Below are 16,471 nucleotides of genomic sequence, written 5' to 3' on the forward strand. Positions count from 1 at the left end.
TATTACTAATGATTTTGTAAATCATATATAAATTAATAATAATAATTTTTTAAATTATATATAATTTTTTAATAGATTGATAATATTTTAATCACATTCCTTAAAATTTCTTTCTTTACTTTTTGGATGAAATTATATATAAATTATATCATATTTACCTCTTGCAAAATTATCTTTGATTTTCTCAATAGAATTCTTCGCACCTTGTAAAATGCCTCCAAAATTAATCAAGGAGGAAGCTGATGGCGGGGGTGCAGGCGTTAGGGACAATCTCCCTAATCTGCCAGCAAGTTCTTCAATGTCTTGATCAACTTCCCTTTCCTCAGGCGTATCAATCATTAAACTGATATTTCATTTCTTCCTCTAAAAACCCATTTTTAGGCTTTATTAACAAACAGTGGCTTTATTCGGGAATTCTTAAAAGAATTACCCAAGTGCTATGGGCTTAAAATAGTGGCTGTAATTGTATCGGCAGTAATTCTAAAAGAATTACGCCAACACACTATCGGAGGCCTTATAAGAAGGGTTATACCCCAACACTATCGGCGGCGGCGGCTTTGCAAATGGAGGACTTACACATATAATATATCCCGCCTTATATTCTCCCTTTCCTCTTTTGCCTGATGTGATACCGCATCGGCGATGGTTAGTGGCGGGGTTTTATAATGGACATAGGCTCTGATATTATGGACCCAACGGATATATATATCCTCCCTCTATGCTGATTTTGGATCCGATATATATATATCGGAAATTGCCCAAATAGTGATCCTCGTTCCTCCAAACTAACGGACCCGAAGACCCCTTTCCGAGCCTCCCTATAAAGATTTCGGGTCCGAATCTTTTCGGCGGTCTCGTTAGTCACTCCCCCGAAGTGTTACAAGTCCTCCGCGGACCCGATCCACATTATGAGCTGCCTTTAATATTTCGGCGGTTCCGCTTTTCGACGGTCGCCACCAACAACAACTTTAGCACCTCCGAAATGACACCTCCGAAATGGCGGATCCGACGATAATATATATATATATATATCTATATATATGTCGTTAATTAAATGTGTTATAGACATTTTTGTGCCTTACAGCTCTAAGCATGAAATGTCCATAAACCAAGGGATCCTAAGTCCCTAAAAGTGTTGTTCCTACCCGTAGAGGAACAAGGTCAATCAATTACAGCTTCTCCCAGAAGTTCTCCACCAGAAACTGCTCAGAATCAGTCAAATCAGGATCATTTCAGCTCCTCCACTAGCTAGCTGCGTTGCATAGCACCCAAGTACACTAGCTAGGTGCGTTGCAACGCACCTAAAAGCACTACCAGGGTGCGCTGAGTGGGAAATGACAAATGGCAGTGTCATTCCGCGTGGTGGACAGACAATGGAAGCTTCCAGAATCTTCCCCAATGACACTTGCCTGACTGAGTTCGACCAAGGATGAGTAAGAGGCTCTCAGTCTCCAAGTGGAAGCAAGAGCTGACAGAGAGAAGCCACTAGTCAAATCATAAGCTGACTCATCCTCTTTTCATACATCTATATATGGATCCCTCATCCCAGAGATCCAGGGGCTGGAATTTTGTACATGGCAGAGAATTGCTGTTGGTTTTGAGATAGAGATCAGTGTATTGGGTGATTTATGCTTTGTTGGAGGTGAAGAGGGGATTCCTTTGCTGGGGGGTTGATGCTGGATCAGGAATCATCGGTTGTAACTCCTCCTAGACCTTCTTGTTATATCAATAAAACTATTTGAGTTTCTCCTACATGCTTGTGTATCAATGATGTTTTGTTATATTGGTATGTTTAGCTTAAATCTGATCCTAAGCTATTTATGAATATAAATCCATGTCTTTGTGTAGTTTTCTTCTTCTGTGATCTTGCAGGAACTTGGTGAAGTTGGGCAAGTAAGGGAGCAGGTAGCTGGAAGCTGTCAAAGAGGAGAGAGATTGGATTAAAGGACTAGCGCAAGACACAGGTTGGTTCATCCTATTCCTCTTCGTTTATAGTTCATAAAGAAGAATACGAAAATAGTTTTCTCTGTTTGTTTCTAAGGTACTGTGACACCTTAGTGGGATAGGGGCGTTCTGAGTAGACACTTTTCCCGTTTACAAAATGGCGACTCCACTGGGGATCATGTCTAGTTAGTTTGTTTGTGTTTCTCTTGTTGTTTGTTTCATAAACACAGAAGTAGCAATCGAACTGCATTTGCCATTATCAAATGCAAAGTAGACACCAGCTACTTCAATCCATTCACTAGATTTGTTTATGATTTGAACAGCTGATTCACAAATGATCCGATTACCCTTTATGATAGCTCTTAGACCTCCTTTAAATCCACCCTCTGATTGTGCATTACTGATTGCTTTTACTCGGCCAAAAACCATAGATTAAACTGCAAACCGTGACCCAGAACCCGAAAGGAATTCTCGTTTCTGCCCCAGCGCAGGCTCTGTGAAGAGATTCTGCATTTCAACACAGTTCCTGAGAGGGCTACCTGCGTTGCAATCCAGTTTCTCTGTGTAACAGGTGCGCTGATCAGCCTAGCCCTGTGCAGCTGAGGTTCTTTGCTTCATTTTTTCAGTTTTGTCTCTGATTTTTGCAGCCTGTGATCAGTGTGTGTCTGTTTAAAAACCCCTTTTCTTTGCCTTAATTCCACCTCCTTTGTACAAAAAGACTGTAGATGTTCTTTGTGTGTTTATTACATCATTTACAGTTTTCCATTGAAAGAGTAGAATAATCATACTGTCGTCTTTGGATTTAGATCTGTCGCAAGTGTCGATTTTGATCTTAGGAGAAAGTTTATTTGCTGTTGACAATTGATTATGCTTTTACTTTTGGTTTGAATTTGTCACTTTCTAGTGTTGAAACGAGTGTTTATTTCAAAATCATAAAGTGTCGTAATCTTCTCTACCTTTTGATTTCGAAAAGAAGCTTGTTTGTGTTTGTCGCTTGAAAGCAAATTCAGATTTGTACATCAACTTTCTTTTTAGGCATCAATATTAAGAAAGTGAAAACAAATACATGCATATGTGCATTTGCATATTGATAGTCTGTTTGGCTTGATTTAGGAAAAGTGCATTTACAGTGTGCTCTTTGCTCTTTGAGAAAAGCTTGTGTCTTTCTTTTCCCCTTGTAGCTAGGATTTTCATTGCTGAAAAGAGATAAAATCTTGCTTATCATCTTTAGATTGCATTTTAGGAATTACATCTATGTCTCGTGGTGATCCCAAAAGGAAAACTTCTAAGAAAGATCAACTTAAAATAAATTGAATGAATCTAACAACGCTTTGGAACTTAATGCACAACATTTATAGGTCTAGGCTAGAGACGTATTCCGGCATCGTAAAGCCTGGTAACTGTTGTCCTCACTGATGGTTGGGTGATTCCTCCACTTTGAGACGATAAATTCCAGTACAGACTTGTGCTCCCACGTACTGTCGAGTATATATTGGGAGACCCCTATAGGCTTAAAACCTTTTATCCATAGGAAGCCGTGTCGGCCGCCCTACTGATCGCAATGCACTGAACACATCATTTGGGAAGATTGACTGCCATACCGTAAAAAGTATTCTACAGTTTTGCGATTGGTTTGGTACTCCCTCTACCTAGATCTCCAGAGCAGTCCCTTTCATTCCTTTTCAGACTCCGTAACGTAAAAGGTCCATCTGAGCACTTGTCACTTCAGGCTCATTAAAAATCGAAGGAGACTAGAGTCATCTTTTGTTTTTTCTCGACTCTTTAAAATTGAAAAAACAAGTTGTGTCAAAGCGTCTAAAAATTTATTTTAAACGGAATATTCATACCCTTTTCCTACGTTGATCTTAGGTTGAGAAAATGGAGTCTACCAACCAAGGAATTCCCCTTGGTGGAAATCCCAGTCCCTTCTCCTCTTGGGGAGATGTTGGTGCACCCCATATGGCCACATTGTCGCTTCCAGGACTGACAATTGGCTTGCCAGTATGGCTCTTCTCAACCAATGTCGTTCAGAACACCACTATTCCTGAACAATCGAATCAGCAATTAGACGAGTCCAGAGTTGCCCACCAACCTTCTACTTCCTCTAATTCTTCCTCTCCTCCTTCCTCTTCGCTTGATGGGGCTGGAAAAGCCAAAAGTCAAGTTCCTAAGGAGAAGAAGGAGAAGAAGAAGAAAGAAAAGAAGAAGAAGGAGCCAAAGGCAAATGGGGGAAAACGAGTGTCGTCTAACGAAAATCCACACACTGCACTGACCAGGCCTAAATCGCCATGTGTCATTTGCAAAGGAGACCACTTTCACAGAGATTGTCCTTGCATCCCTCGGATACTAAGGGACTGGTCTCCTCGTTTGCACAACCTGGTGTCATCAACCTCTGATGATCATGTTGAAAGCACACCGTCAACTAGCGAAAGTGAAGCCCCAGGACAAAAAGGGAGAGCTAGCTTTCCCTGTAAACTGTGCGAAGGCAATCATGCCGTCCACCGTTGTCCCTTCTTAGACGAAGCGAAAAGAGTTTTGGATGATCGTCCGGTTTCACCATTACGACTTCCTCCTGGATATAAAAAACTCTTGCCGAGTCCGTCGCTAGTTGAGAATCCAGCTGGCCCGCTCAAGTGGTCAGTTGAAGCGCCTATCATCGAAGATAAACCATCTGAATCCATACCAGACGAAATTCAAAAGGTCGAGGTGGCAGTTGACCCGGTCTTGCCTTCAGAGGTTTTATCTTTGGATGATACAGTCACTGAAGAGAACAAGGATGACACCGTCCAAATTCTCTTCAACAACACAGACTCCGACGAACAAAGGGGCAATCTACCCATTCCCTTACCGCAGGAGGGAAGTTCGTCAGAGCCATACCCGGCCGTCTACTCGGTCCCACCTCCAAGCAACCTAGTTGTCTCCTTCGACTGGAATCAACTAGGCAGACCCCGTTTACCAGTAAGCATACCATTCCGAATTATCGTTCAAATATATAGAAAGGTCATGGCTGGTACCATCATAGATGAGGGGGATTCTGTGAGTATCCTTTCCTCTACTGCTTGGAAAGCGCTTGGTTCGCCATCGCTTTTTCCTGAAATGAGAAATCTGACAGGCTTTGATAAAGGAACCAGTCGACCTTTAGGGATCCTTCCCAATGTGCCCATAACATTGAGAAGGAAGACTGTTCAAATGAACGTAATGGTTGTTCAAGGACCCTTGGATTATAACCTACTCCCTGGACGAGACTATATTTATTGCATGGGAGCCATCGTCTCCTCACTCTTTAGAGTAATGTGTTTTCCACACGAAGGAAGAGTGGTCAAGCTCGTGGACCAGCTTTCATTTCCAGGATCACGCATAGCAAATAGTCATATACCATCCCTAAATGGTCTCTTCATGCAAGAAATGTCTCAATCTCCAGTCCGTCCTCCCGATGAGCGCGAGTAATTCGGAGGGATATGACTGAAACCCAGGGGGCATGCATCCTGGTCTGCTTCGGCAGGAAAACTTCGGGTATAGGGTAGGTTTCCGCGGGAGAATATGACTAGTTTGTACCCCGTCCGTCAGTGGAAGAGGGGTTATTCTAGAATAAGATTCTCTTGTCAAAGTTATGTGGGTTGGCAGAACTGAGTCACTCACCCTTGTTTATCTTGGTAGACATCACCGAAGAAGTGTTTTGTTTGCACCGCGAATAGAACAATCTTTGGGTAACCTGTAAGAGGTAGGCCTTTCCTGATAGAACAAATGTTTTGTCTACAAATTGAGGGGTAACCTTGGAACCATATTTTATACCTGGGGGCATGCAAACCTTTTGGAGTGCAAGCAAGGGGCGGCTATTTATTTTTTTAAATTTTTAGGACCTCTAACCCTTTAAACTCGTAGGATTAGTCGTCACCTAACTTGCATAAAGAAAGGATGTGGGGCGAAAATCTAAAAATTGCCATTTTTATATGAGACTTTCTTATCATATGACTGGATTAATCGAGCAGTTTTAGCACATAGTTCAAGCTCGTTAAAAAATAAACATAAGACATGAGCAAATGTTTCCACCCGCGTTTAAGCTCGTTAAAAAATGAACTATTCCCCGGTAAATAACCACCGTGAATGAAGCATTTCAGCCATTAAAGCCTTGGTCGTGTTTGCACCGTCACCTCCACTTTTCCATTGGCCGATCATTCACCTCCATTTGATTGTTTACCCATTTTGAGGAACAACTGCAAAGAGTGATTTCACTAGCCATCCTTGTGACACTGCCGTGATTGGAAAATTCCAACCCTTACCTGGAATCAGCTGCTACCCATTTTATCACTCGTTCCTCAAAAGACGAGTCTTCTTTAAGCTCTTTTCAACTGACTCGTAAAATATGAAAAGATTGTCGAATTTTGGCCTTCCAGCTCGTTAAAGCGACCGGAAGTGCTATCCCTCCTCTAGATTTTAATCTTTTTGGACCTGAGGGATTATTGCACAAAAAGATCGAGCGCTTGTTTTGTTCGGCTCGTTAAAACTATCGAAAATTCATCCCTTCTGTATTTTTTTATACTTTTTCGGACTTAAGGGATTAGATGACGAAAAAGGAATTTCGGAGTTACCTTTACGTACCTTTTGATACTCTCTAAAAATGAAAAGGACCGAGTTATCTTTGTCGTTAAACTTGTTAAAAAGATTAATAGCAGCAAACTTGTCTTTAGACGAGAACGAGTTTCACTATCGCTAGGCTCGTTAAAACATAGCGATGGGTTTGCCCGAAGGGCAAATTATAGAACAAGCATATGTTATCCTCCTCAAGCTTGACAAAAATAAAGAGGTACTGGTCAGCAATGACTGGGGAAAAATTGGGAAGAAACTCAAAGAATCTTTATTGGTAGCAAGTCGCTCTTGAACATGACACTTCCACTCTGTGCCTAAGTCGGGTTGGGTTGTTTCATTCACCGGTCACATCACCATGGTCATGCCATACCATCCACATTTGGGGTAAATGCTACCAATCCATCACATAAGTGTCGCCAACATGTTCAAGAGAAGTCATCCAGAGAAGTCATCCGTGTCCCATCCACTACCATACATTATACTTCATTCTTTCATGACCGCCATCCTGAACCGTATATCATCAGATCGTTTTCACCTCTATCAAAATCATTTGCTCCGTTCCGTGTCATTGATGTGGGATTCATCAAGGCCCTCCTTTGGCGGATCGCTTCTTGTCGACATCAGCTCATTATCCAAGAAGTTGATCTAGGAACACCCCATTCAGTACTTTGAAGCTTGCATGCCTCAATGGCAAGTTTCTCACTTCCGGCGACAGGTATACATCAATGACCTTCGACCGAAAGATTTTGCGTGGTGTTCGACGCCAAGTCCTTTATTCACACCACGTGAATTGTACTACAGTACCTTGAGGGTCATCATTATTATCGGTGATTCCTCTCGCGCTTGTTAACAGTTTACATCATCGACTGGTAATCAAGCGATGTCTTTCCATGTTCGACCTCAAAACATTTTTCACATGGATCGACTTGTACTTCGAGTGAAGATCGGACGAGATTGAAGACCCCGGATCTAGTTTCATCCATCCGGGCTGCGACATATATTCAGGAAAAATAAAGACATTGACATGTACATCATTGCAACACAGATAATCATCCTACCAAAAGGATGATGACTTCATCAGAATCATCAGTCTACCATCAGACGATTGTCTGTCCTGTGTACATAAAAATGAATTTATAAAGCTGAGCATGGGAATGCCCGCCTCAGCTAGATCGTGAAAACAGTACGAAGATAATGTATTGTATTGTATCTTATCACAGGTCTCCTCCCAGCATTGAAAGAACTTCGGATCCTCCTAATAAAGCATTTCACCCGATAAACGGCCTCATACTTTAGGGGGCAACTGTTATAGACATTTTTGTGCCTTACAGCTCTAAGCATGAAATGTCCATAAACCAAGGGATCCTAAGTCCCTAAAAGTGTTGTTCCTACCCCTAGAGGAACAAGGTCAATCAATTACAGCTTCTCCCAGAAGTTCTCCACCAGAAATTGCTCAGAATCAGTGAAATCAGCATCATTTCAGCTGCTCCACTAGCTAGCTGCGTTGCATAGCACCCAAGTACACTAGCTAGGTGCGTTGCAATGCACCTAAAAGCACTACCAGGGTGCGCTGAGCGGGAAATGACAAATGACATTGTCATTCCGCGAGGTGGACAGACAATGGAAGCTTCCAGAATCTTCCCCAATGACACTTGCCTCACTGAGTTCGACCAAGGATGAGTAAGAGGCTCTCAGTCTCCAAGTGGAAGCAAGAACTGACAGAGAGAAGCCACTAGTAAAATCATAAGCTGACTCATCCTCTTTGCATACATCTATATATGGATCCCTCATCCCAGAGATCTAGGGGCTAGAATTTTGTACATGGCAGAGAATTGCTGTTGGTTTTGAGATAGAGATCAGTGTTTTGGGTGATTTATGCTTTGTTGGAGGTGAAGAGGGGATTCCTTTGCTGGGGGGTTGATGCTGGATCAGGAATCATCGGTTGTAACTCCTCCTGGACCTTCTTGTTATATCACTAAAACTATTTGAGTTTCTCCTACATGCTTGTGTATCAATGATGTTTTGTTATATTTGCATGTTTAGCTTAAATCTGATCCTAAGCTATTTATGAATATAAATCCATGTCTTTGTGTAGTTTTCTTCTTCTGTGATCTTGCAGGAACTTGGTGAAGCTGGGAAAGTAAGGGAGCAGGTAGCTGGAAGCTGTCAAAGAGGAGAGAGATTGGATCAAAGGACTAGCGCAAGACACAGGTTGGTTCATCCTATTCCTCTTCGTTTATAGTTCATAAAGAAGAATACGAAAATAGTTTTCTCTGTTTGTTTCTAAGGTACTGTCACACCTTAGTGGGATAGGGGCGTTCTGAGTAGACACTTTTCCCGTTAACAAAATGACCTCGGCTCCGGATATGGGAAGCACAATCGGAGGGTTCGCGGACCCGACGCCTTATAGAATTGCTGAATAATATTTTGGCTCCGAATATTGAAGCTTGCAAACTTAACTGTGCCGAGGGTTCCTTTCGGACCCGAAACGGTTTATATGCTGCCTTTATAATAGATCGGCTTCGGGATTTCGGAGCACACAATTATAATATCCAAAGGCCCTTTCCGACACCGATATGGGTTCGGACCTGATAAGGGTAAGAACCAATCACTATAAGATCTCACGTCCACCCCTATTCCGCTTAAAGGGAAAATATCATAACTTCTCTGTATAAACAGAGTTATACACAGAACTTTAATAAAATGACTTTGAGAGCCTACGGAAGCAGCAGTGTAAAGGAGATAATCACCAAGGCTTTAATCAAGCACTATGCGGAAAACAAGTCAATTTCACCAACTCCTTATGTACAGTAAATAACCATCAGAGACGCATACACATTAACGAAACCATTAACAATCATAGAGCAGGCACTTCATACGTCCGAATATCATTAGAACTATGCATATATTAATCTGAATGCATTAATTTACATTGAAAGACTTCGGTTTCTCGTACCTCACATATACACAGGCACGCAGGCCAAACATTCAATGCCTCCCTCTCTTACATGCCGATTATCAATTCTAATGCCTCTCCCCTCTGTCTACTCTACCTCTCTCTCTCTCTCTCTTTTTCTCTCTCTCTCTCTCTCTCTTTTTCTCTCTCTCTCTCTCTCTGATGAGAGCTTCGCTGCTTGTTTATTTATAATAATGGATAGCCTTCTCGGTCCTTATCCGATACAAAGAAAAGCATGCTTTATAGAATGATTTAAAGCTTGAAAATCTTTACTACAGCCTATCCCTCTGGGCATAAATAGCATGTTTTATTCCCTACTTTATCCTATTTTTAACTAAAAAAACATGTAAATTGAAGACTAAAGGACCCCACTCCCTTGCCTGTAGATTTTTTTGGATTTTTGGAATAATTTGGAGGATTTTTCCCCTCTGAGTCATATGCTCCCGCATCAGACTCCCAAGGTAGAAAAATTTCATGATCTCCTGATCATGTGTTCAGATCTATGTTTGCTTGGATCCCATATCTTGTGCTGCAATTTTTCACTTGTCGCTGCTTCTGTTTGTTGTTCTTCTCCAGGTCTCCACACTTTATGCTGCATCGCCGCACTAACTAGGCTTTCATAATCTTCTGCTATCTTTCTTTTGCTGCTTCTCCTTTGTTTTACTGCTGTTGGCCTCTTCTGGGATACTGCCATCATCAGTTTTCTGATGCTTTCAATTTCTTGGTCTAATAAATCTCCTAGTTGTTGATTTCTTGCTGTCTGCGGACTTCTTGCCTCTATGATGGTCTCTGTTCTGACTGCCACCCGATCATCCACACCCTCTTGTCTTCTGGAACAGAGAACTTCTTTTCCCTTCATTTGACTGCTCAACTCAGTCAAATGTTCCTCAGCACCGGAGACAATACCTGCATTCATAGAACAATTTTTTGAATAAAGCCCATGAGGCTTCAGTGCCTCTTCTGCTGCTGTCAATGTTGTCTCAACTGTCACCATAAATGTTGCTGTCACGTCTGCCATAGATGTTGCTTCCTATCCCTCTGCAACATTCTTTGGCTCACCATTCTCATCTTCCCCTTTGACAATCTTCAGGAATTGTCCACCATCATCTTGATTGATTTTCTCAATCAAATCAAGTTCTTCAAACATTGTAGCAGCTTCAAAATTCTGTCCCACAGTTCTCTCTTGGCTATTTAAGCAAGCCAACTCTTTATTGTCGCTCATGGAAACAAGTTTCTGCATATGAGACATGACTGTCTCATCTTCTTTCTGCAACAATTCTTCTTCCCTCGAGACAATTCCAAGTGATGGACTGTCTTCTACATCACCTGCACTCACAAAACACTTGTTAGAATTAAAAATATAAGGCTGTTGTACCTTATCTTCTCTTGGCAATAATTCAATTTGCTGCTCTGTTTTCTCCTTCTCCTCCGTCAGCATATCAGCATGCTGATTCAAATTCTTAGCAAAATTCATAAGACTGTCCATTAGTCTTTCTTCTACACCATCTGTTCTAATGATGCTTTCTTGCTCTTGTCCACTGTACTGAACTCTTTTATTTGCAATCTCCCTGTCATACTCTGGATTCTCCAACAAGTATTCCAACAATGCAATTTCTCTGTGGCATTGTTGCAGCATTTCATCATCACTTATAGTCCCTGCATTCACACACAAACTGTCAGTTTGAAAATCACAGAGTTCAACAGTCTCGACTGTTGCTTTACTTATCTGTGCTACAGACTGATCTACTTCTTCTGCATCCATAAGAACTTCCTCTTGTGCTGTAGCAGCTTCACAAGATTGCACATCCTTCTCAACCCCTGTAACCATATCAAAAGTATTAGCTACATTATCCAAGTATTCCTTTCTTCCAAGTAACAGGGTTTTTTGATTAGTCTTCTGTTTTGGCTCATCTTCTTCTTGCAAAGGCAACAATGTATGATTAACACCATCTTTTCCAAACTTGTAGGTGTTTCTCTTTCCATCATGTATGGCTCCTCTGTCATATTTCCAAGGTCTTCCAAGCAATATGTGACATACGTCCATTGGCATCACATCACAAACAATTTTATCTTTGTACTTGCCCACTTGAAACTCCACTTCACACTGTTCACTTATCAACAGTTGATGTCCCTTTTGCAACCATGACACTTTATAAGGTGTTGGATGCTTCCTTGTCTTCAACTTCAATTTCTCTATTACTTCTGTAGAGACTAAATTATCAGTGCTGCCACTATCAATGATCATCTGGCAACATTTCCCTTGGACTTTGCACACTGTCCTAAATAAAGTCTTCCTTTGTGGCGGTTCAGCCACCTCCTTCACTGTCTTAAGTAGAACTTTGTTAACTACCAGAGATTCTCCTCTTTCTGGTGTATTTTCTTCTTCTGCTACTGCTGCCACTGGCATCTCTCCCTCAGCTGGAGCAACAATTGCATTCCTCTGCTTTGTTTCTGCACTCTCTGGGCACTCAAAAGCTCTGTGTCCCAGCTTGTTACATCTGTAACATCTTATTTCTCTGCCTCCTCTTCCTCTAGAAAAACTCCCTCTGCCTCTTGCATCACCTCCTGTGGGTGCATGTTGGGTTGAGCTACTGCTAGCTCCTTCTTTAGGCGTTGTAGATCCTCCTCTACCACCTTGACTTCCTTTTCCTTTGAAAGTCTCTCTCCCTCTGGTAGACTGCTTCCTTGTGAGTTTTTCCTCAGCTTTCAGCGCCATCTGATAAGCTTCCTCTACTGTTTTAGGAGACAACAGACTTATCTCATCCTGAATGTCCATCCTGAGGCCATTCAGATATCTAGCCACCTTTTCATCTCTGTCTTGGGTTTCTCTAGCTCTTATGCTCACTTTATAAAACTCTTATGTATATTCTTTTACTGTCAAAGCTCTCTGTCTAAGATTTTGCATCTGTCTAAACAATGTTTGCTGATAATTACTTGGCAAAAACTTACCTCTTAACTTTGCCACCATTCTGCTCCAATTCTTGATTGGCTGCTTACCAAGTCTCTTCCTTTCCGCCTGCACACCATCCCACCAGAGTGCTGCATGGCCTATTAACTTGGTTACAGCAAATTTTACTTTCTTCTCATCTTCTATTTCTTCGTAATCGAAGAATTTCTCCATGCAATTAATCCAGTCAATCAATTCTTCTGGATTCAGTCCTCCTTGATATACCAGTACTAATTGATTCCATGGCCTGGCTGTGGATTTCAACACTGACTGAAAGAACCTCATCTCAGGAGTAACTTGTACAGCTTCCTCCTCTTCAGCAACTTCAATTTCGGGCTCACTGACATCTCCATCATCTATAATTCTATTTGAAGTTAATGCGTCCACTCTAGCTCGCAGCTCTTCTACTGTTTCCATTAGTTTAGCATTTGCAACAGGTCGTCCTCTTCCACCATGTCCTCGTCCTCTTCCAACTCTAAAAGCCATCCTTCTTCCGCTCTTGAGATTCAATTCAATGTCAGTTGATGGCTCTGATACCACTAATGATGGCGGGGGTGCAGGCGTTAGGGACAATCTCCCTAATCTGCCAGCAAGTTCTTCAATGTCTTGATCAACTTCCCTTTCCTCAGGCGTATCAGTCATTAAACTGATATTTCATTTCTTCCTCTAAAAACCCACTTTTATGCTTTATTAACAAACAGTGGCTTTATTCGGGAATTCTTAAAAGAATTACCCAAGTGCTATTGGCTTAAAACAGTGGTTGTAATTGTATCGGCAGTAATTCTAAAAGAATTACGCCAACACACTATCGGAGGCCTTATAAGAAGGGTTATACCCCAACACTATCGGCGGCGGCTTTGCAAATGGAGGACTTACACATATAATATATCCCGCCTTATATTCTCCCTTTCCTCTTTGGCCTGATGCGATACCGCATCGGCGATGGTTAGTGGCGGGGCTTTATAATGGACATAGGCTCCGATATTATGGACCCGACGGATATATATATATATCCTCCCTCTATGCTGATTTCGGATTCGATATATATCGGCAATTGCCCAAATAGTGATCCTCGTTCCTCCGAACTAACGGACCCGACGACCCCTTTCCGAGCCACCCTATAAAGATTTCGGGTCCAGATCTTTTCGGCGGTCTTGTTAGTCAATCCCCCGAATTGTTACAAGTCCTCCGCAGACCCGATCCACATTATGAGCTGCCTTTAATATTTCAGCGGTTCCGCTTTTCGGTAGTTGCCACCAACAACAACTTTAGCACCTCCGAAATGACACCTCCGAAATGGCAGATCCGACGATAATATATATATATCGTTAATTAAATGACCTCGGCTCCGGATATGGGAAGCACAATCGGAGGGTTCGCGGACCCGACGCCTTATAGAATTTTTGAATAATATTTCGGCTCCGAATATCGGAGCTTGCAAACTTAACTGTGCCGAGGGTTCCTTTCGGACCCGAAAGGGTTTATATGTTGCCTTTATAATAGATCGGCTCCGGGATTTCGGAGCACACAATTATAATATCCAAAGGCCCTTTCCGACGCCGATATGGGTTCGGACCCGATAAGGGTAAGAACCAATCACTATAAGATCTCACGTCCGCCCCTGTTCCGCTTAAAGGGAAAATATCATAACTTCTTTGTATAAACAGAGTTATACACAGAACTTTAATAAAATGACTTTGAGAGCCTACGGAAGCAGCAGTGTAAAGGAGATAATCACCAAGGCTTTAATCAAGCACTATGCGGAAAACAAGTCAATTTCACCAACTTCTTATGTACAATAAATAACCATCAGAGACGCATACACATTAACGGAACCATTAACAATCATAGAGCAGGCACTTCATACGTCCAAATATCATTAGAACTATGCATATATTAATCTGAATGCATTAATTTACATTGAAAGACTTCGGTTTCTCGTACCTCACATATACACAGGCACGCAGGCCAAACATTCAATGCCTCCCTCTCTTACATGCCGATTATCAATTCTAATGCCTCTCCCTTCTGTCTACTCTCTCTCTCTCTCTCTCTCTCTCTCTCTCTCTCTCTCTCTCTCTTTCTCTCTCTCTCTCTCTCTCTCTCTCTCTTTTTTTCTCTCTCTCTCTCTGATGAGAGCTTCGCTGCCTATTTATTTATAATAATGGATAGCCTTCTCGGTCCTTATCCGATACAAAGAAAAGCATGCTTTACAGAATGATTTAAAGCTTGAAAAGCTTTACTACAGCCTATCCCTCTAGGCATAAATAGCATGTTTTATTCCCTACTTTATCCTATTTTTTAACTAAAAAAACATGTAAATTGCAGGCTAAAAGACCCCACTCCCTTGCCTGTAGATATTTTTGGAATTTTGGAATAATTTGGAGGATTTTTCCCCTCTGAGTCATATGCTCCCGCATCAGAAGCCCTCGTAGAGCATCCAATTCTAGCCAGTTTTCTTCCCACCTCAAGATTAGCATTGTTGGACTTCCGAGTGTCAGGAAGTCGATACTCTTCAATACTTTAACTAAGCTCTCCATGCATGTGGAAAATTTCCCCTTTTGCATGATTGAACCCAATGAAACCCGAGTGAATGTTTGAGACCAACGTTTTGATTTGACTTTGTAAATTGTATAAGCCCAAGAGTGAGGTTTCTGCATTCTTTCAAAAGGCACAATATTGTAGGATTGGTACGAGGAGCACATCAAGGACAAGGGCTCGTAAACAATTTTCTTTTTCATATCATGGGGCTTTACTCAATGAACCTATGACATTGCACATGCGTTCTTGGCATACTAAACAATACTTTAATTTGACTACATATTGGAAAATACCTCTAAAAGTCACTTTATTTAACCCACTACTAATACGAACCCAATAAACCTTCCCAATTTAAAAAACCCCTCCTTTCGCTAGATATTGTAGGTATCCATTTTTCATTAACATTTTTTATACCGCTTTGTATTTTTCCATTAACTTTGATCTCCATTTTTTTATACACAACATATAAAACCCCTTTATCCTGTATTATATGCTCAATATATTATGTCATTTTTTTCTCAATATGAAGACACGTGGTATGGTATTACTCCCCCAGTAAAGCCCCCATGTCTCATATTCTGGCAGTGGATGGAATTTTTCATTCTTTAAATCGATGAAATTAGTGTGTCAAGCCCACTGCAAAGTGCGTAGGAGCTAAACATTTTAGCGATTATGTCTGATAAGAGTATGTTGGCAAAGTGTTCGATATAAGGGGTTGGAAGATATGCTCCACGAAGCTTGGTTGTTGATTAGGATGTGACTAAAAATGGTAGTGGGTAATTAGCTCTACAAAAATTCCCAATTTTTGTCAAGCCCTTGTTAGGAAAATCCCTTTGAACTTTGGTCAGTGAAATGGATGTTATAGAATTGTTTGCATATGACATTCATTAGTTGACAGGGACTCCTGTAAGAGAAATGAGGCTTCTTCACGAGGGGAGACAACTCGTGATGGCAAAAAGTCTCAGATATTTCAGAATAAAAAAGGAATCCACCATCTTTCTAGTTGCATGACTAAAAGGAGGTGTCAAGTGTGTTGGCACCTCTGCTTCAAAACCCATGTCTTTTAAGGATGCCCTGAAGATGGATATCGATCCTCAGTCACACAAGGAGCTATCAGGGCTAGCCTTTGTGGTAGATCACTCTTCAAACACTCCTATACTACAAGTGAATGATATTGTCAATAGGAAAAAGACACAATATTTTAAAATTTGGGTAATTATATGTCGCTTCAATGGCTTTTTCCGCTCATCATCTGCTCTGTGGGGCTATTTTCATCATAATTGGTCCTAGAATATAGATTTTTGTTTTGTTCAAAAGGTTTCTTTGTATTTTTCTTTAAATATATTGAAGATTGGAAGAGGGTTTTAGACCAGGGTTCCTAGTTATGGCCTAGAGCAGGTATTTTAATCCAACAATGGTTTCCGAAGATTAATCCGTTTACCATGAAGTACTTTGCTATATTGGTTTGGCTTAGGTTCCCAAAATTTCCGCTTCAG

The sequence above is a fragment of the Pinus tabuliformis genome, chromosome 7 (genome assembly GCF_031772625.1).
Source record: "Pinus tabuliformis cultivar Carrire ecotype Pingquan chromosome 7, CPIR1, whole genome shotgun sequence".
In the NCBI taxonomy this organism is placed as follows: Eukaryota; Viridiplantae; Streptophyta; class Pinopsida; order Pinales; family Pinaceae; genus Pinus; species Pinus tabuliformis.